The 22,931-nt window shown below is 38.3% G+C and overlaps 1 long non-coding RNA gene across 2 annotated transcripts in view; it reads left to right on the plus strand.

The window, feature by feature from the left end:
* The window catches only part of LOC107309069, a 45,012-nt gene that overhangs the window by 559 nt on the left and 21,522 nt on the right, over window positions 1-22,931 (plus strand). The gene's annotated exons all lie outside the window — the stretch shown is intronic.

Raw genomic sequence — 22,931 nt, forward strand, 5'->3', positions numbered from 1 at the left:
AGCTCCTGAAGTGTCAGTGGAAAACAGCAGGGAGAGGATATTGCCCTGCTTTTGTCTGGAATAGATTTAATTTCCACTGTAGCTGATCGTAGAATGTTGTGGTTTGGATTTTTGATGGAAACAGTGGTGATGACACAATGATGTTTTAGTTGTTGCAGAGCAGTCCTTCACAGAGAAGATTCTCCTTCTCCTCACGCTACCCTGCCAGTGAGGGAATGGGGCTGCACATGTTGCTGCGGGGGGGCACAGCCAGGACAGCTGACATAGCCTGGCCAAAGGGGTGTCCCATAACCATCGGGTGTCATGCCCATCAATAAAAGGTGGAAGAAGAAAGGGGGAATGAATGTTTGGAATGATGGCAGTTGTCTTCCTGAGAAATTGTTACAGCACAACACCTGAACACATTCCTTTCTGCTGTATAGTGTAAGGTCTGTTATACAGCCCAAGGCATATATACGAATATTTGCAGGGCTTCTCAGGGATGGTATTTCATGCAGTACAGAGAAGGAACACCACTTAGATGCTACTGTTGGTAGAAACATAGAGAAAAGCAGTCCTGAAAAGGCAGCTTACAGCAAAGAGGAAAGTCTGTGGGTGAAGGTGTGTCTGTGAGAGGGAAGGACGGGCAGAGTGCGGTGCTCCTGTGCAGAGCCAGTATCTGTTAGGCTTCTTGCCTTGAAGTGTTTTCTCTAAGAGACAGAAAATAAATATTTACTCGCCTTTTCTAAAAGCTCTCTTGAAAATACTTGTGCACACTATGCACATAATTCAGTGGTGGGAGCTGTCTGATGCAGGTTTCATTACAAGGCAGAGACTTTGCTTTCTGGATGCATCCGTCCATTTGTATTGCAGGCAGAGAACTTCAACAGGCACATCAAGAGGCAACACAATGCATTACAGGGTTTTCAGTAGTGATCTCTCCGATGCTCACTTAGTAGCGGATAGGACTTGGAAAACTTGGGGGGTTGGGTGCAGTGAGGGGGAAGGAGGTGGAGTGGGAAACAGTGTGTAACTCCCTCAGGATAACCTTTCTGCCTCTATGTAGTATTTTGCTCTTGGATTTTTTATTTTTTTTTCAGAAGATTTTTCATGGACCCCACTAAAATCATTGATTTGTTTGAGTCTCAGGGCATTTCAGCCTGGTATCACTCAGTCTAGTTTTCAAAATATAGTAACATTGCAAAGATGTTTGCCCTTTTTTTTAGCTGATAAGGAGCTCTGGTGACACATTTTGTTTGCCTTGAACAACATTAAATGTCAGCAGTGGAAGATCACTCACCAGAGCACTATTCCAGGATAAGTCAGTCCCATCAGCAGAGGGACAGCCATGGATCTGGCTTTATGGTACTGAAGTATGAAGGCCAACAAAGTGATTATTCTGATGTAACCATGGGCAAAACTGCCCCTCAGCGAAGAACCATTCCTGTGAATGCTGGGCCAGCTCTGCATCTTGCTGTCAGCCCAAACTGCCTGCTGATCCCCGGGGAAGTTTAAAAGGGGAAAGTTTTTTCTGCAGCCAAGGAAGTTTATGGTGGTTTTCTGCACAGATCAGGATTGTGGTTATTTCATCCCTTCTTCTGTGTTTTACTGCTTTTTCCTCCTCCTTGACTCTTTTTTTTTTTTTTCCCTATTACCTTTCCTCTCACCCAAATCCCTCCTTTCCATTTATGTGCCTCACTTCCATCTTTTCAGATCTGCTCCTGCTCCACATTGAGCTGTTGTCTTTTAATTGCTGGTACATCCCTCAGCAAGACCTCCCCAGATCCTAGAGACCACTGGGATCAGACAGATGTCTCTGACCTCAGCTTAAATCCACCACTCTCCTCTCATTAGACAAGAAGAGAGGAGGCAGAGTCCCCCAGGCTGGCAGGCTTTCTGACCAGCACTGCCCTTTAGGAAAATCTTCCTCAAATCTTCCTCCACCTCTCTGCTCTCGCAGCTCCCATAGTTCTTCATTTAAACCAGGATTGCTGTGTTTGTTTTTTGTTTTTTACTAGAGAGATTACAAGATTAGGTTCCAATAAGTTTGGAGAAATGATGCTTCAGTTAGAAAAGAGAGACCCTATAAATAACTAGAGAAAAGTAAAAATGTAAGATCCACGACTTGAGTAGTTGCCGTGGCATTTTATAACACCCAGAGCATGGGGAAAGAGGCACTGAGAACAGATGAGAACAAAAACCACAAGAACAGACAAGCAGGCTGGCATCAGTGCTGCTCTGAGTACAGCATCATTAGCTGTATTTCTCTTCATGGTCCAGGTTTTAAAAATAACTGTTACTAAAAAGTGATTAAATTTAGATATTTTAAAAAAATATTTTATTTTCCTTTACAGGATACTGATGGCTACTGCTTTAGTCATTAAGATAATCTTTGTCTTCTCTGAACAGCTGATAGTTATGCAATTGTACATGAACGTAGCTTGTATAAAGCAGAATCAATTCCTGAGCAGCACACTACATTGCTGTTCTTCACACCTGGGGAGTTGGTCTGCCATGCACAAGATAACTGTAGTATGGAATATTGCATACAAATGTATCAGATTCTCAGCTTGTGCACTGAATTTCCTCTGACCATGAGAATATCTCATCCATCTCCAAGCAACATTTTCTGCAGACATATTCAGGTTAGGATTATAGGACTCAGGAGTAATGATACATTTTTAGTCGAAGTCTAAAGATTCGATCAGTGTTATTTTGGTTACAGTAATGATGATTTCTTGAATCATGCAGAAGAAACTGCATTCATAAGCTGATTTTCCTACATGATCTGAAAATCTCAACCATACTAACATGCGGAAGAACTTTATGCTAAGGATGATGGAGCACTGGTACAATCTACCTAGAGATGTTATGGAGCCTCCTAATATGGAGATATTATTCACGACCCATCTGAATGAGTACTTGTGTGACCTATTGTGTGGTAATTTCTGGGTAGGGGGCTTGGACTCGATGATCTCTAGAAGTCCCTTCCAAACCCTGTGATTCTGTGATTCCATAATGATGTCTTGTTATTACAATGCATGATTTTATGATTGCTGCACTATATGATGACCACAACCTGGAAAAAAAAAAAAAAGCTTTTTTTTTTTTTTTTTTAAAGTAAAGTTATAAAATCCCAGTCTGCTTTTAGGAGAAACAGAACTGTAATAATGTATCATATTTTTCTGCAACGTTTAGAATGATTTAAATATCATTAAAGGATGCAGAGAATTCACACCAGATTTTCCACGCATCCAGGCTTCATTGCAGACTTCAACAAACATTTTGCGGAACAGAGACGAGCCAAGTGCAGCCTTCTACTACGACTGACTTTAGCCAGCTGAATTAATGTTATGCCCTGTTTTTCTATCCCGCCATCTTTCCTCTTTATCTCCTATATCTCTCTTCTCTCACACATGCTTTTCTACTTTTCCAGCATTGTTTCCCTTATCTTACTTTTTCTGTAATTTCTTTCTATCTTTCTCCACTTTAAGATTTATTCCTTTCATTACGTTCTTTTCTCTCTCTATTTCAGATAAAATTTAATATTTATATCCATTTTTCTTGTAAACTTTCTGCCACGTTTCCAGTTTTCAGTCTGACTCAAAATCCCAGGACAGGTGGCTGGCCTTTAGTTCTCCTGTTCTGATATTCGTCTGTTTTTCTGGGCATGGTGAATGGCTTCTCTGCTTAGGACTGCAAAATTGTGTGAATATATTGCTAAACATCAAATTAAAATGTTGCTGAATCACTCATCTATTCAGACAGAGAACAGTCTGGCTGGGTAAAACTGCCTCATGTTACAGCCATGTGAGAAAATACCCAAATCAATGCAAGTGTAGCTAAGAGCAGCATTCTTGTCATTGTCTACCCAAAATTACACTGGTTAATTAGTGTTACATGCAAATCTAAAATGGGCATCTTCCACCTCCAAATTAACTCATAGAAATAATCTGATGTTATCTGATGAACAAATAGAAATGATGAGCTAGAGCAAGCGTGGCAAAGCAAGAAGATATTTCTGTAAAGGAAAGGAGTGGTGGAGTAGCTGCCAGAAAGAAGTGATCTCTCTTGAAAGAGTGGTTGTAGTCTTCTCCAGGTTTGGACTTCAGCAGCTGTGGTTTTGTTTCTCAGACCTGCCAAAGAAAACAAATGGCTTTTGTTAAGATTTTTGCCCACAAGCTTGGAAAACTGGCTTTTGTTTCTGGTGGTGCTGTAGACATGTACCCTGTTCTTGGATCACATTTATTTAACTGAATTTCCTGTGTATTTAAATAAAAACAAAAACAGAACAAAATAGCAAGTTGTCTCTAAATGCATGAAAACTCCTGGTGCTTAGACGGAGTACTCAACAATGAATATTTGAAGCTCTTGAGAAAATAAAACTAAAAATCCTCTTTGTATCAGCACAGGCAGAAGTACTGTAGTAACATTTGTTATACAAGATTTGGAGAAAATAAAATCACTGAACCAGTGATTGAGCACCTGGTGAAGGGACATGGCCAGCCCCCATGGCACAGCTGTAAGCAATTCATTTGTGCGACCAGAAGGGGTGGATCCAGGGTCCAGGCTCCCAGACTTCATTTAAGGGCTGGCAGCCAACTGTGAGGAATTTCTGCTTGGAGGCACTTTGTAGAGTTTGGTGAGCTCTGATCCTCAGGTACCAGTGAGTAGTTCCTTCATTGATACTGGATTGTGACCTCTACCTTTCTTGGGTAATCCTGAACTAGTTTAAAACAACTTTATCTGCTGCCTTGTATCAGTTCAGAGACAAAATCAGATAAGTACAGTAGCTGTATGTTAAATTGACCCCTTCATTATCTTTGTTGTAAAACTTACATTTTTCAAATTTAAATGTGTTTTTTAATGCAGTTGAGGATTATTTATGTGAAATGTCAGAATATTACTTTTATTAACAGCTTAACTCTCTCCTTAATGACTTAATTAAGGGGAGATGTTCTAGAAAGTGTTGGTTTTGATCTGTCTTCCTCAGTTCTATCTCTGATTAGGGGAAGGAGAGTTGGTAAAATAATCACTGTGAAATGAGTAAGATGTAAAGTTACTTATGATGGTGTTCACATCTGAAATCTTACTGGATTGTCTTATTATCATAAAAATTATAGTGATCTGTTTCAGGTAGTGAAGTTCTCTGATGATTTATTCCTAACATTACACAACACTTAGAACTGGATTACCTAAGTAACAAGGTGTTGAACAGAGAGTTCTAATAAGCATTCATGAAAGTTTAAAGTTTGATTTGTTATGTTGAACAAGGTGACTATCAAGAGTTAAAGCAACCGGAATTTGTTCTTCTGCACTACATCCATGTTAACAGACACTTCAGTGTCCTATGAACAGTTTTGTAGAGGGCCAGTTGATGTCAAGATTCCAGCTGCTCTGGTATATGTGTTTTGTGGGACTTAGTTTCGACAATCTCTCATTCAGTTGTGTGGACTGATTGCCCATCAGCAGCTGGAATACAACAGGTGCAATTGTGGAGTTCAGCTTCTCATGTTGGTTTATACTTAAGAAAATGGGTTTTGTATGTTTGTAGGTAATGCTGAGGTGTGAACTGAACTGTGGTAGATGGGAATGCTTGGGAGACTCAATTCAGAAATGCATTCCAGCTTCATTCTATCACATTAATGTAGGCATGCAGGTAACTTTTTAGGAAGTAATGTATCAAATAGACTGATAGTACAGAGAACATATAATGACTATAATAAGTTATTCTATACTATGTGAAGTATTTCATGTTATTTTTTCTTTATCATCGTACAGTGCTTAATTTCTAGTGCAGTCCTAATTATGTAAAACTGAATGCAACAGGGAATTATCATCCACCTATATTTTGTAAGCTGCTTTTGGATTTTCAACAAGGTTTTCTTTCACGTTTAAGTACAGCATCAATACTCTTTGTAACCTCGCCTTAATGTATCTTTATCAGATCTTAAAATATCACGAGTAAAAGGTCCAGAAAATAAACTGAAGGACTTAAATGTCTTCTGATCAGATGTTACCTTAATTGAAGTGGATCAGGACAACTTCAAAATGGGCAAGATGCTTTGAAACTCTAATTTTTGTCATTTTTCTATCCCCCCTGACATTCCTTACTCTCTTTTCTTTCCCCTATCATTTGAGTTGTGCAGTTGTTTGGATCTACTGGAAAATTCCCCACAGTCTTTATTTACTTTCCAAAGGGAGTGTGCAATAAGGCTGTAACCAGATGAGCTGCGTGGACTTTTATGCTTTCTCTTTTCAGAACTCAGAGGCTGTAGTTTTTGATGGTATTTTCTGTATTATCTTCCCCATGCAGTTGATTAAGCCATACTGAGTACCAAAGGAACATTACTTTCCATGGGAGATTTGGGACTGTACATCTGAGCTGGGGTAATTCACTTGGGTAAACTTCAGTGTAACCACAGAAAAGGATAAAACTGGAGCTTCTTTGTGAAAATAATATGCGAATACTTTCAAAGCTTTTAATTTTGCGTTTGTGTAATAAATTAGAAAGATGCAACATATGTATAGAATATAATGAACTTAAGGGAAGTGAGCTGTTGAATTCCAGGTGTGTGCTTACTGGGATGACAGTGGCTTTTTGGGGCTCTGTGTTCTCCCTGTCATATTTCTGGTGGTGTTGGTGCTGTTCCCACATTTCAGCTATCACATAGCCTGCAGGGTTACCTTGTTCAGGGTGACAGAGAGGATGCCACGCTGAGTGGCACTCGGGGACTTCTTGGACATTGGATCTTTTCAGTTTTCTTTCATTATGCCAAGAAAATTGTTTTTAAATTCATTAAACACAACCAAAAATGTTGTCAACACAACAGGAGCACTGTCAGTAGTGTCCTCATGGGCTCTTATGCCTATACAGTTTGCCACACTCTCTTAAATTTCTTTTTTCAAATGAAAAAACAATGAAATCTGGTACATCAGTCTGGGTTCATCATGGTACTTGTGAGTTTACTTCTGTGCACAACCATATGGACATGCAGCATTTTACCAAACTGCAAAGGAAGTCTGTAAATTAGATTCGCTATCCTGTCTCCAGGGAAGACTACAATTGTCAGTTCTGTCAGCTAATTGAAAATAATGAAATGTAAGTTACAAACAGCAGCAAAATTGTATGAGTCATTCTATTTATACTTGTAATTACGTCTAAAGGTCTGAGTGTCTTGAAATTGAGAGAAGATTGGTTCTGTCAGGTGCTTAACAAGGTTTTCCTGAAAAGGATCTTCCTAGAGAAAGCGCCGTGGAAACCATCTTTGTCAGCAAAGCGTAAACAGCTTGACACCGTATGCCAAAATTCAAGTGAGATAATGCTGCAGTGCACTTGTGCACATTGTTTCAACAAGCAGGTCTGTATGTCCAAGATAGAGAATGACTGCCTCATGATGCAATTCCCTCTACTTCTGTTACTGTGTGTTATTTCAAAGTGGAGAGATGGAAAATGCTGAGGGCTGGTGTGATCTTCTCATTTCTCTTTCTCTGAATCTCTCAGAAGGCCTTAGGGCTCTGGAAGCTTGTAAGTGGGATGCATTATGTATCAATAATGCATAAAGCACAATTAGCACACGTGGTTCTTTGCAGGCATGTATCTCTTTCTCAGCTCTGAACTTCAGCACAGTGCTGTTCAAGGGACAGGGAGGAACTGCATCATAAACGCACAAAAAATGTATTGATGTATTATTGATCAGTTTAGTTCAGCAAGTCTACTCAGTTCAGATTTGAAAACAAAAAAATGCTCTGTGAATATTCATCCAAATAAAGTAATGGGGCTGTGAGAATAGAAACATAGCAGCTAAGGGACTTGGTTTTGATTTTGTTGAGTGATTATTAAAAGTTATAGGAAAGAGATTGTGTGCTGATGGAGAAACAAATCTGTTAAGACCAGTGCTAAAGCAGAGCTAAAACACCATCTTAGCTCTTGGCAGAGACCACCAGGATCTATGCCCTTAAGTATGTATGTTGTCCTTCTTCCTTCTGGGGTGTCTCAGTGTGCCACTCTTCTGTGCAATAAGCTGTTGATTGCATATTTCGTAAATAACACAGAGTTTTTGGTTATTGTGTGTGTGTGGGGGAAAATACAGTGAATCCAGAAGGGGAAGATAATAAAAACAAACAACCCCCATTTCTATGGGGGAAATACAAAGGTGGAAAGAATGCTTTGATGGCTATAATATAAAATACAAAAACAGTATAAAATGACCCTTCCACACGAAGGAGTACAACATGACTATCCTTTACTTCCCATTACTTCCCAGAAGTCCTGAGTTTTACAGACATACAGTAATAGTGAGTGTCAGGAGTCTGATGTATGACTTATTTTGGGTGTCCATTATATTATGGTGATTTTACTAACATCCAAAGTGCTTTAAAGCTCTTTGAGTTGGCAATGTAATTCATGGTGCATCTTAAATATTCACTTGTGGAGGTCTAGTATTGGATGTTCCTGTTCATATAACATGAATTCTTAATGCTTTTCAAATAGCTGAAATGTGGTGCTTTATTATAGCAGTTTATATAATAGATGTAACTGGTATGTTGTGGAGCATGCTTTTAATGTCCATTATTGTGCTTAGGAGTATATGTGTTACATTACTGATGTAATTTGTCAGTCGTAGCACAGCATTGCTCTAAAAAGGTGGTGAAAGGCTGTCAAGACCACAGTTACTGATTGTAGAGCTTATATTATGTCTGTTGAACAGATAGATAAGCAAGTTGATTAGTAAAAAGTAGCACAGTGACAGGTTGTTATATGAATATCTGTACTATTCTGTTAACTAGATTTGATTTTATTGCTGTGAAAGTATCCAACTTCTTACATGTCTATGTAAAGTGTGGGTTTCTTTAGTGTGAGAGAAATGTGATATATGTTACTTTTCACCTATGAAACATGGACTATCTGCCTTTACCTTAAATATATAAGGATATCTGTGCAAGGACACTTTTGCATTGGTCATTATTTTACCTATCAGATTTTGAAGCAAAGTCTCATTTCCTTAACTGGAGCAGTCTGCCAGATTGACCCCAGATTTCTATGATGTTTACTTGTTTACGGGTGATGAAAAAGCATTGCATTTGAAAGGTCACAGTGTCTTTGCAATGAGTAGAGCTCAGCAAGCTTATTCACTGGAGGAACTGCTGTGACCTTGGTTGGATGTAGATGGTCAGAATCAGGATCACGATTCCCAAATATATCTGCAAGTCCTGTCACTTGAAGAATTCTAGGCCTTGCTGATTATTTTAGAAGTTTGTGTTATTTCTCTGTGGGGTTCCCAAAATTAAACTTTTGAGGAAGCAACTTTACTTTTTATCTGAACTGATTATGGTTAGTCTTCCTGTAAAAAGTAAAGTATCTCAAAGCCTCAGAAAACAGTCAATGTGTTTCTGCTATCAATTGTAATTAAGAGTACAGTGAATATTCTGTCAGAGTTCTAGAATGCTTCTTTTTAAAGACAAACTCCCACCATCTCAGTCATGTTATCTCACTTTTGGGTTTGGATACAACAGAAGCAGTAAAAATTTCAAACCTTGCTTGAAGAAGGAAGTTTATCTTGGTGAGCCACAGTGTTTTTGATGGTGAAGCAGTGAGTTTGCTTGCATTTGTAGCTCACTTAAGTATTCTGAGTTCATTATGTTTTGACAAACTCTTGGTGCCTTCTGAGTTTTGATTTGGTGGGTTTTTGGTTTTTTTTTTTGGTGGGGTTTTGCTAGTGTTTTTTTTTCCTCCCTCTGGGATTCTGAAATACCTGTGACTGTTGGGTGTCTCCTTTGTACACCAGGCACTCTTGCTTTCATGTTTTTTCTTAATTCAATTTATTTTTGCCTTGTTGTATGAGTTATTTATATGTAGTTTTATATAAAAATATTTAAATGCTGGGGAAGATCAAAATTGTTTCTGAAGGATTAAAAAATTTCCTGGCTGTTGTAATTATATTGGCAATAATGAACATGAAATAATGGCAAGCATTTGTGTAGAAGTTTTTGGTTAGTATTCAGCAAAAGTTTATCTCCCTGTTTAGGAGTTTTCCTATTTTCCCACTGTTGGACCTGCTTGTTCTGAGAAACGTCACAAAAATGAATTAGTGCTTACGCTGTGGGATTGCTGCAGAAGGTTTATGTTAGAAGCAATCTCAGGAATGACAGAAAATCATATCTGTCAAACAAGGTTCAGTACCTGAAGGGATCTTAGCTTCTGAATTAATTCAGTACCTATCTTTAACATACTTTAAAGCTTTACCATTGGATTATATCTGGCAGGCTGAGTGCCCTTTTTCGTTTTAGACAGGTAGATATCTGCAGCAACTTGGCAGCCTCAGCAAGGCCAAGCTGTCGCAGATTTGGACAGCAACATTTTGCAATTACTGATGTTGAAAGCTTTCTGTGAAAGAAAAAACTGCTCCACATTTTTCTCTTCAATCAAAACTATGGGAGTCCACTAATGCTCTGAAGGGTAAGTGCAGGTGTTTAACACAGGCTGTCTTTAGGTGAAAAGTTTTCACTTCAGCAACTCGTACATAGGTTACAGAATTTTCTGTCATACTGGAATATTACAAACTCAATCAATCAATGGTTGAGGTTAAAAAGGAACTCTGGAGGTCTTGTCCAACCTCTCTGCTCAGTCAGGGCAACCTAGAACTGGTTTTCCATGACTGTGTTCAGATGACTTCTGTGTATGTCCAAGGAGGGAGAAAACTCAGGAAAAACTTCAGTATTGTTGCTGTCCTTTTTTGCTGGAGAAGGGGTTGTGTTGTCTGGCTAATATTTACCAGAAGTCATCACCTTCAAACCAATGTCACAGGGTGCTACACTCTCTGCTGTAGTTTACTGAGAACTCATGGTCATATGGAAGTATACTAATTTCTGTATACGGATCTATATTCCTGGTGAATGGTAATGTCAAGGTGCTGTCAGTCATACTGGAATCCATTTCAGCATAAACATCTAAGGTAAAAAAAAAAACAACCAAGAAATGCTTGTATAGCAGCCCAAGTGCTAACAATAAAGCTATTTTCTGTGCATAGTGTTGTATGATCTTCAGTAATTTATATGCATGTTAGAAAACATCACGTTGCAGGTCAGACATAAGTTTTTTTTGGTTTTGTTTTATTTTTTTCCCCCTGGGTGAATGGCTGCAAGGATCTTAGACATATATTCTAGGATCCAATGAGCTCCTCATCCTTTGTACCACTTTCACTACTTCTTGGACAAAAGCAGCAATGCATACTTATTCTCTCTGTGAATCTACTCAAATTCAGAGTACCTTTGGGATTTGATAGGCTTGGTGTTCTTAAAATCTTGCAGATAATCGAGACTTCAAGTAAGCTGTAGGTAATTTTGGAGGTAAAAGGGAATAGATTTTGAAGAATAGATATAATGGAATAAATCCCTATTGATGGATACCATCATACAGAGGTAGCATTAAAAGCATTTTCACACTTACTGGAAATCTATCACTTTGGGTGTCTTTTTTTTTTTTTTTTTTTTGTAGAAGTAAACTGATTAAAAGCAGATATAGTGGAAGAAGTTGACAGATGAGTAACAAGCGTGTGATGTAGAAAATGTGCAAAGCTATAAATATTCAGATAATGCAAGTTGCGAGAGTGCAAATGTATCTAGGAAGTCATACAGATTTCTTGTCAAATTTTTATCTTAGTGGCTATGGTATTCTTCTGTTGCATATTTGAACACATAGAATCAAGCAATATGATAAATAAATGGAGAATTCTAGTCATTTTTGTTAATATAGGCATTTTCTTTTGCAGCTTCTCTACAAACCCTTTGAGTGCATTTCAGTAAGCAAACTAAACTCTGTAACAGCATAAGTGAGATGCTGTAGGTTGCGTGAAATTCAAAGTATTGTTTCCTGGGTTTTCTTCTTCCCAAGGTGTATCAAGAAAAGAGTTTTCAGATACTCATCCCATCCATCAAGAGATCCCATGCTTTAGTGAGTCCTATTTTGATGTACTCCTAGCCTCACTCAAGGTAATGGCAAAATTGCCATTGACTTCAAAGCAGACAATGTCACTTGAAGTGTTACCCAAAAGTACAAATCTCAAAGTCCAGAAGTATCAGCCCAAGAGCATAATGCAGAAGGACTGAAAAGAGGATCCTTTACATCAGCCAGACTGCTGAGAGCTGCGCTGTACTTTCTCAGTTGGTAGTTAATGGATGTGTATTTTAAGAATCTGATTCTGATACAGAGGAACTTCCATCTCAAAATTCTGTGCTAGAAACATTAAGACTATTATTTTGGTTCAATTACTGAGGGTTTGTTGAACAAATGAAGCAGCCCAAGGGCTTTTTACAGCATTTGTGTAACAACTCCATGCATGTGCACCACAGACATGCTCGTACGTCTCAGGTAAGAGTTAGAGTCCAGCAGGTGATTTTACAGCTAATAGTTTTTTTTCTACTTCAACCTCTGGTCTCCTGAAGCTGAGATATCTAGATAGTCCTTATGAAGTGGCTGTCTTGTTTTGACAAATGTATTATATACACCCACACCTTTTGGTATTCTTTCTGAGGGATATATTTCCATCAACAACTTTGAAGTGGATACTTGATAACAACACATTCTGATTGAATTCTGAACTCGTAAGAGTTTGTCCACAATTGGTTGTGCCCTGACTGGTTTTCTTACTTTTATCTATTCCTGAGGCTTTATGTCCTTCTATCCCAGTGCTTTTTATCCTTTAGAGTAGTTCAGCTATTTCTCTGCTCAGGAGATGCTCAGTTTTTAAGGCTATCAGTTCTTTCAGATGACAAGTGCATGGCATCCAACTGTTATGAATTTAGACAAATGTAACTAATAAGAATAAATAGTCCTGAGACTTTCAGGATGAAATGCAGCTGGAGGGTAATTTCATATGCTTTTGGATATTTGTCTGTCTCTGGCTGATTTCCCAGATATACATTGTGACACAGGTGTTAGATTAATTTTATTTTAGCATTAAATGTTCTGTGCATTTTCTGATTATCAGTATGTTCATGTAGGCTACAACTGCTGAAAAATGATGAAAAGTGTTTATGGTTTACATACCTAGCCAGTGGTTTGCTTCATATACATTCATCTTTTCTGTAGGAAAATGTAAACCTGGCTATTGACAGGCATTGCAGCATGTGACATTCAAGTTAACCAGTTTTAGGAAATTTTTGAGTAAGGGAACCAGCAGGGAAGCCTTTCCATGGACACCCTGGTATATCTTTCAAAAGAGGCTTTCAAGCACAGACTTGATACACATTTACTGGGGAAATACTACTGAATAGTAGATCCCGCCAGATGGTCATGGAAAAGACAAGGTGATTTTTGAGGTCCTTCACAGCCCTGTAATCTGTTGTGTGGGATTTCAGTCCACACAAATGTAATTCTTCATCTTTTAAAAGTTTTAATATGGATACAGTTGGGAAATATGTGACTTAAAAAATAAAACAAACCAAAAAGATATAGACCATGGAATGGAATTGAGACATTGAAAGTACACTTTAAAAACAAAGATAACTTCACCAGTTATTTTGGTCATATAAAGTGATTATTGTTAGTCTATTGTTAGCTTTGCACACCTGTGATTTGCTGTTATTCAAATACTGACTACACTTCAAGGAATGTGATTTTGTCTATGTTTAAATAGTGTTTTACTGAAAATATGTATGGAAACCCTACGAAAAAAGCAAGCAATTAAAAAGAAACTTTAGTTATTTCTAAGCAGAAAAATTAACTGGATTAATTTTTGCCAGATTCAGGCTCGTAACATAGAATCATAGTATTGCAGAATCATTGTTTGAGTTGGGAGAGATCCATAAAGGTCATCTGGTCCAACCTCCCTGCAGTGAGCAGGGACATTTGCAGTTAAATCAGGTTGCCTACAGCTCAGTCCAGGATGACACTGAATTCTCTAGGGATAGTGCATCCACCACATCTTGGAGCAATTGATTTCAGTTCCTCACCACCATTATTGTTTAAGAACAAACAAAAATCAACCAGACTTTCATATGTCCAGACTAAATCTTTCCTCTTCTAGTTTGAATCTGTTTCCCCTTTTCTTGTCACAGCACACCCTGCTGAAAACTCCATCCCCTTCTTTCTTATAACCCCCTTTTTAGATACTGAAAGTCTGCTCTCAATTCTCCCTGGAGCCTTCTCTTCACCAAGATGAAAAACTCCAGTTCTCAGCCTGTCCTTATATGGCAGGTGTTCCATCCCTTGGATTTTATTTTAGCCCTCCTCTGGGCTCCACATCTTGTACTGATAGTGGAATTTGCCATGAACCAGGTGCAAGATCTTGCACTTAGATTTGATAAACATCATGGGGTTCATCTGGGCCCACTGCTCAAGCCTAAGTGGATCTCTTTAAATGGCATCCAATCTGTCAGGTCTTTCAGGCATTTTTACAGCATTGCTCAGCTTGATGTCATCTGCAGTCTTGCTGAGGATGTACTTGATCCCACTATCAGTGTCACTGATGAAGATATTAAAGAGCACAGGTCCCAGTACTGACCCATGAAGGACACCACTCATCACTGATCTCCATCTGGATGCTGAGCCACTGGTCACCACTCTCTGGATGTAACCTCATAACCAGTTCCTTATCCACTGACCAGTCAAATCTACATCTTTTCAACTTGGAGAGAGGGATGTTATAAGCTACTATGTGAAAGGCCTTACTGAAGGTCAAATAGAAGATGTCAGTGATTCTTCCCCTGTCCGTTGATGCAGTTATCTTAAAAAGTTGCTAGGTTGGTTCAGCAGGACCTGCCCTTGGTGAAGCTACAAGAGCTGCAGAGTGTCCAATAGCATGAGGCTATCCAATATCACTTCTTTAAAGAAGATAAGGGGACTAAGAAATCTGGAGGACTGGAATTGACATTGAGAAACAAACAAAACTGAAACACTGCAGCTATTTCAAAGCTCATCTCTCAAACTCTGCTAGGCTCTGACTTTAACAATTTCACTGAAATATTTGGTCTGGTGTTTCCATAGAAACCAAAACTGAATTGGTTAAAGCAAAATAACATATCTTAAAGTCTTCTACACCTTATTGTTTGTTTTATTTTGATTTTTGTTTTGTCCATTGGTTTTAAAAAAAAAGAAAGTAGATAGCAGCACTTAAGGAGCAATTAAAGCAATTAGTGATCACACTTTTTTTTCTGTTTAACTAAACTTGAAGCTATAATCACATGCACTGGGTAAAAACTCTTCCCATACTTTGTAGCACAGCTTAACTGCCTGGGGGTCACAACTTAGGGCTGAACTTGTTTTAACTGTGTCAGCATGTTTAAGCACATAGAAAGGCTTCTTGGAGTTTTCCTCATGTTTGTATATGATCCTACCTAGCAAATATAAAGGGTTATCCTCAGTTGTACATCTGAATGTAAGAGTGGAAAAGTAAAGACAAGAACAAAGCTTTAAATGAAATCACATTAAATAAAATATCAGATTGTCTCTGTCTAGGAGACCTCCAATTGTGGATGTCAACCACTTCAGCCCATGCACGTTAATGCTCAGCAGCCAGGGATCTCGGTAGGCTGGAAGCCAGTTGAAAGAATTAAGCTGACAGGGAGCAGACTGCTGTAAACACAAACCTATTTGTGTTTCTTTTTAACATTTTAGGGGCTTTTGCTCACAAAGTGGTCATGTTTCTTGTCCTTTCCTCATTTGTATTATCCCTGGGTAGTTATGCCAGTGATATCAGTGAACTGAGTTTACTCTCAATTCATCTCACTGATCAGAATATGACCCACAGTGTACACAGGTATTTTGAAAAATTACACTGCTGTATATTTGATTTTCCAAGCATTCTGGGATTTGTTCAGTAACCCTTACATAAATGATACAACAGCCCTAGAAAAGCTTACAGTAAATCAGTTCTGACATACTGAAAACTGGCTTAGGCTTAATACAGGCTTTATAGCTCCTTCTCTGTTGTCAGACTGAGAGGTGGTTTACTAAAGAAACAACAGCTCCAATATCCAGGTTGTACCTGTAAACAAGTGAATTGCTTTCTGCATGGCTGAGAGCAGATGAGGCAGACATGGGGATGATCCTCCACTCCCTCCCCTGGTGCAGCTCCCACCTCTCAGTTCCTGCCTTTCCTACATGGTCTCTGATAGACAGAGAACTCCTTAAGAGGATTCATGGGACGTTTGCAGAAACTCAATGGAATTTACATTTGAAGTTGTTTGGGTTTTTTTTTAAGCATACAAAGATGCATTTTTTTTTTTTTCTGTCTTCGACAAGAAAACTGCATTCAAAGAGAAAGTATTAGAATGTATTATTACTGTTATTATTTATGATCAGTATATTAATTTTGAGTAGAACTGATGTGTCCAGAGGGAGATTTCTTTAATGACAACTCATGGGTGATATTCATCCCTGTTCCTTGTGGTTGTGAGGCTGTTTATCCGGATGAGATTCCAGTGGGTGTGCACTGGTGCCATTTAATGTGTAGCAAGCAAAGAGCCCCTGTGGTCTGGGTGCTATGACTGGATGCCAAGCACAATACTTACCCCTGAAAGCTTTCAGAGTGTGTCAGTCTTCAATATACACATTGTAAATGCACTAGCAGTGCAGAGGGAAAGTAAAACTGCTCTATGTACCCAAATTACCCTGTGGTTAATCTCTTTTAGTCAATTAAAGTTTGGGGGAACAATTGGAATCCTTTCCTAACGAATGTGAAGGGAAAAGAGGTTAGAAAAGTTTAAGGATAAATCCTCTTTTTGAGGGCTTAGAAGATGTACAAAAATATTACTGGAAATTCTTGTTAAAGTTTCTGTCAGGTTATTTTTAAAAAAAAAGGCATTTCATAATTACACTGAAAATGTCATAATGATCTTGGTTTTCTAGAGATGCGAAGTCTTTATATGATTCAGAAATAAGTGTAATAGCCTCCTTAGGTCACGAAATCATTATTGTGTCTTAACAGCAGGAGCTTTGTGACTCCTATTGAAGTGACCGCTTTGATGGGGAATGAAGAGGAAGAGAGAATGCTTGCTTGTTTTTATCAGTGGTCACAACAGGTCTGGGAGGCCCTCTGCCATGCCTCTTTGCAATACAGCCAGAGACCTGACTAAGCTACCTAAAAGGTTATGTCTCTATTCAGAAAGGCCAACTGCTGCCCTGAATGCATGCTGGATGTGCAGCTATACCATAATAAATATTCCTGCCCACAGTGCAGCTATTTGCACTAGGCTGATGTCCACAGCCCATGCTGAGAGCTCTTTTGATGCAGAACAAGAAGAGATGTGTGTAGCAGAGAGGGAAAGAGATTCCAAAACATACAGATGTGACAGATGTACAAGAAATAAAAGAAACTTACAATACTGATTTGTCTTCTCTTCTGTGGGAGAGAAAGAGGCAGAGGGGACTAAGGAGTGCTGTAGCTGTCTGTTGCTGTAGCTAAATGTGGGGCTTTCTGACATAATCTGACAACTCCTACGTGCTGCCCTGCTCTTATTCCTCCTGTTAGCTCAAAACCATAGAAATGCTTTCAGAAGGATGGCAGGTTCTCTGCTTCTGCTCACCCTGTAGTATCCCCTGAGAGGTCAAGCTGCATTTTTCTGGTAGAAATGAGGCAAGGAAGTAATATTGTCCCTCAAGGCCAAGAGAAGTAGAAATGTATGTGCATGCTCCTCATATGTTGCTAATCTTGGGATGCTTGTGTCTTCTATAAGAAGGATGACAAATATCTGCACAATAAAAGGTACAGGTTAGTTTCCATTGTAATGTTTTTGAAGTTGTGGAATTCTCTAGGGCTGCTAAGAAAACTTATTTAGTGTTTTGATGTTTTCCTTTGTCTTTTTTTCTGTCCCATTAACCTTACTAGAAGAGTTACCTTTACTGGGATTTTCTGGATGGTGAGAGGTTGTTGATCAATTCATTTTTATTTTTTTTTTAAGGTAGTGCTATCTCAGACTCATCCTTAACAGACTGTTTCTTTCTGGTTTTCTTTGTCTGCTTTTAAACATCTGTTGCCTGAAATTTACTCTCTGACTTCTCTATCAGGTATTATCTCATTTTCTTAATTGCTTTACACATGTACATATACAGTGCTACAAATTAGGTTTTGTCATCTAACACAACATATAAAGTAATGACCTGAAAAATGACTCATTTTTGCGATATACTTCATATATTTTATTCTCTTCCTCTCAGTGTAGGATCGTACTGATTTACCATAAGGTTGAACCTCCAAGTGGGATGTAACCTTGTTCTTCCCAGCAGTTCTCCTTCTCTTCCTCCTTTATATGCTGCCACTCTCAGTTCCTCTCTTACAGATGTAGTGCTTCTAATTCATGCTTCTAATTCCTCTGCTTTCATTGCTGATGTACTCCTTTCCTTACGTCTTGACTTTTCTCTTTAACTTGTTTTTCTCCTATGGTTTTAAAATGCTCTTCCCCCCCCCCACATACAAGAACTTTGACAGCAGACCCTACTGCCTCACCCTATAGATATGCATTTTCTTCATTCTGACTCTTGCACTTTGGAAGAAGAATGCAGTGTGCATAATTGCAAAGCTACTACACTATTCTGTTTGAGTTCTTATTGGAAAACATATTTTTTTAATTCTCCCACCCACAATTTATTAATAGATGGGCTAATTATCTACTGATTCTTGCCGACATACTGATCAGTGCTAATTACCTTGTCCTTTCTGATGCTACTCTATCAGATTTTGTTCCTTACTTATCTATGGTCTTATGATGATGATTTATCTGCATAGAATGTTGCAGTGGAAATACATTCAAGCAAGCTGTAAATGAGCTTCCTTGGCTACAAAAAAGTGGAGAGTCCTGACAGGGCAGTGATTTCCCTCTCCTCATTTTTCTTCCTGTGAAATTTATACATACAAGAAGGAGGTTATATTAGGTAGGGTAGTGCCTTTGGCATATGGAGTTAGCTCAGTACTTGGATTAGTTAGCATGGATATACCTGCAAGGGACTGCCTTGTGCAGTGTTATTATACCTGTAGGTGATATGCTTTTGGGGTAAGTTATTATGCACTCATCATCACATACTACTGGACCAGGCCTACAAGAATGTTAGAGGCATAAAGCAAAAAATAATTGGATATTGCTTTGGGGAGAGAAGAATGTTCTTATTTCAAATTTGGAGTTCAAGTGTTTTAATTTTTTTGCTTAAATATTGAAACTTTTCTCTGTATATATATATTTTTTCTATCAAGGCCATTAAAAAAAAACACTAATTGAGAGCTTCTGGAGATATCTTGTTTGTAATAATGTGAGGATGGCAACTTGTGCTTTCTTATCAGAAGAACAGTCTTCAAAAAGAAAGAAATCTTCATTGGAATTCTCTGCCCCAAATAGCTTATTTTTTATGTGAGTTTGAGGGAACAGCAATCTGAAAGTTCTTTCTTCGGAGATCTTCTTTGATTTAAAAAAGAAGAAAAAAGAAAAAAACCTCACTCTATTAGTGGTTGAGCTTACAAGCAAATTGAAGTGGCTGTTTTATCTCCGTTACCATGGTATTTTAGGCTCAGAACCCTTGCAGTCCAGTGTAACTAATGTGGATACCACCATGGTGATAAGTTTTGGTCTTACCTCAGTGAATGTCAGCAGTACAGTCATTTCTCTGTTACTCATAGAGGTTTTTGTTGTTTGTTACTTGAAAGATTTGAAACGCCCATGACAATGAAATAAAAAGAGAGTTTGTATACTTAATCTATTGGAAACTGAGCATGTAGGTGAATCTCATGCATGTAGCTGCTCTCACAGCGCAGCTTTTATGACTTTTTTTAAAGTAATCTTCCTAGTACTTGAAGGGAGCTCATGAACTGCAGGAAGACTGACTTTTTACACGGTCTGATGGTGATAGGACAAGGGGGAATGGCTTTAAAAGAGGGGAGATTTAGGTTAGATGTTAGGAAGAAATTCTTTACTCAGAGGGTGGTGCAGCACTGATGATGTTGAAATGCACGGAAGATTATACCAGGATAAGTATAAGGTTGCAGGTTGATTTGCGTTATTCTAACACATCATTTCCAGGCTGGTAATTTTCTAAGAGTTGAAAAACTGGAACATCAAGTTGAACAATGTCAACACATTTTTTTTTGGTGGATAATGAAGGAAGTTTAGGAGAAGGGAGGAGAAAAATGGCATCTTTCTCATTCTCAGGCAGAAAAAAAACTTGAGCCTTGAGGCAAACTACCCAACAGTAACAATACCTTTGTGACCTCTTTGCTTTTTTTTTTCCTAGTGTTCCTTATAGCTTTCTTTTACTTTCTCATGTGAGCTGTCTCTGAGACATGTGCATTCCCAAGTAGCTGTCTTCATTCCACTCTGTCAAGCTTATCAATCTTGTTGAATCTCAGAGCTGCTTCTAGATACTATGGCTTTTCTTAATCTGTGCAGCACTGAGACACACACACTGTAGAGTATGACCTCCCCATATGTTATGCACTCTTCTCAGGAGTCCATAATGATTCCCTTTGGCACCCAACACTGCAGAAGGACCTCCTGTTTGCAGTCACACAAATACATGTTTGAAACGGCAAATCTATGTTCTAAAGTACAGTGCTCATTGTTTTTCCTTTGCTACTCTCTGTTGCATGCACCTCTAGATGTGAGAGTAAGCAGAAACAGATGAAGTATTCTTCTGTTCCTTTCAAATTGTTGCTGTTTTAGAAAAACAAAGCAGATTTAAGAAGGAGTTAAGAAGCAGGAACTTGTTTGCAGATAGACTTGTCCACTACATCACTCCGTGTGTTGTCAGGCAGACAATGAGCTGACATGTTTGCTTTGAAATTTGCTCTTTATTATGATGTCAGTACTTGGCTGCTAGAGAGAGAGAGAAGGACAATGAGTAAGATTTACATTAAGACAAACTGGAGGAGAGCATGCTTTTCTGAAGTAAAACATGCATTTCTCCTTGGCTGAACTTGCAGCTTCTCTCAAATATGCAACTCAGTCATTCCCAATTCAAGTGCATTATTACAAATGGTATTTGTGAGCAGCTTAATTACATACCAATACTTAAAAAAAATTTAAAATATTTGGCTTTTTTTTTTTTCAAATGTAATTCATGTTATTTCATAGCTCACTGTTTTTTATTCCATCTGTCAACATATTTACACAGAAAACAAATCTTTCCACTGCTGCATTTGTGTTAGCAGTAAGCACAATGCATTCTGCAAGCATTAAGAAAGCAAGAGATGCAGGATTTGAAAATGGAAAGAATATGTCCTAATCTTTTCCAAATACTGGATTGCTGAAGCACAAACACAAGTTAATGACTCTTTAGTACACGTTCTTCACTAAAAGAGATGTATCCAGTCTTTTGCTAAGCCTTAATTGCTTAGCATCACTTATTATTTCCTTATGACACTTCATAGGCAAAGTGGCAAAATCAAGCTAAGGACATTTTATTTGCTGAAATAAAAAATGTAAGTGCTAATGTACTAAACCTCATTTTCTTTTATTCTGTGAAGCCATCTTTTAGATAATGCTCTGGGTAACTCAAAAAGGTCCTTTTGAAAGTGCTGCAGCAGTAACCTTTTTCTGTATTTTTGTACTTAAAAAGAAATCCTAAAAATGGGATCTTTTTACTAAATTGTTGTGCTATTATTGTTTCTACACCTGCTTCATTCACCTGTCATATAATATCAGACAGCTCATCATAGGCAGTTTTTTCAGTGCATTGTAATGAGCGTGCTGGCAGTGGATGGCTTTCTGCACACATGTGGTACATACTTACATGGGTGGTGTCAGACAGCACAGCCGTGGGGCTCTTGTTGCCATCTTCACTGATTCATGTGAAGTCACTCCTGGTCTATACAGCATGAGGACTCCTCTTTTATCTTGGGGGGGTAATGGGAAAAACAGCGGTAAATTAACTTCTAACAGTAGAAGCTGTGATATGTGTAGTGCTGTAACTCCACTGACAAAAACACATACAAAAATATTTTTAATATTGAACTCTGAATCACGATAATCTTGCATGAGCTTTATTGTCCTGAAATAAAGGTCAGGTAGGAATGAAATGAAGGAAATGTTGCCCTGTATTTCATGCATTTGCTGTCACATACTGAAAGCAGAGGAGTAGGGCTTGCTCTATAGCAAGCAATATTTGTTGTAGGTAGATAGTTGGTCTTAATGATCTTGGAGGCTTTTTCCAACCTTAATAGTTCTGTGATTCTATCAGGAGAGAGACTGCGTCATTTTTAATAAGAGAGTTTACTACACACTCAGTGCTGCTTCTTTCTTGCTAAGAATATCCCAGAGATAACACAAGGACCTGTATTCTGTATGTTTAAATTAAAGGATCAGGGCCTTATTAGTTATTTTTGTATAGAGTAGCTGCCTCAGCAGATACATACATGAAACCACACCTAGACCTTCTTCTATAATCCTCTTCAACTTTTCTCTCAGCAGAAGGCTGCTTCTTAATCAGCATATTTACCTCTAGAAATGGATTTTCTTTTTCAGATTTCTTAGTTCAGGGCTGGAAAGAAAATATCTGGTCTCCTTTAGGGCACTGTGACAATATATTGAGGAAGTTTGCCTGGGACACATTGATGTCAGTTCTACAAAACTTTCTGTCCATAGAAGGTTTTTCTGTCCATAGAAGGCTTTTCTGTTAATTATTCTGATTTCTTAGTTGTATCCCAGGAAGTTTGACATTTGATATTTTCAATGTATAGATAAGGGTAGTACATTCTTTCTCTATTAAATAGTCTTAGCTAATAGTTGCATTAATTCTATGTACGTGGTCCACGTTGGTTAATAAATATGTCAACAATTTGCCATGACTATTACAGAGTAATAAGGAAGAGCAGAAAAAAGAATAATCTTAATTGGACTTGATGTCACTAAGAATGAAATAGTGGCTGTGTGTTTGAAAGTAGAGTGTGCTGTGCCAATTTTAATAGGAAACATGTAAGGTGTTATAATGGGCCTTGCATGCAAAGAACTAAAGGAATATAGGAAGACAT

The sequence above is a fragment of the Coturnix japonica genome, chromosome 2 (assembly GCF_001577835.2).
Source record: "Coturnix japonica isolate 7356 chromosome 2, Coturnix japonica 2.1, whole genome shotgun sequence".
Taxonomy (NCBI): domain Eukaryota; kingdom Metazoa; phylum Chordata; class Aves; order Galliformes; family Phasianidae; genus Coturnix; species Coturnix japonica.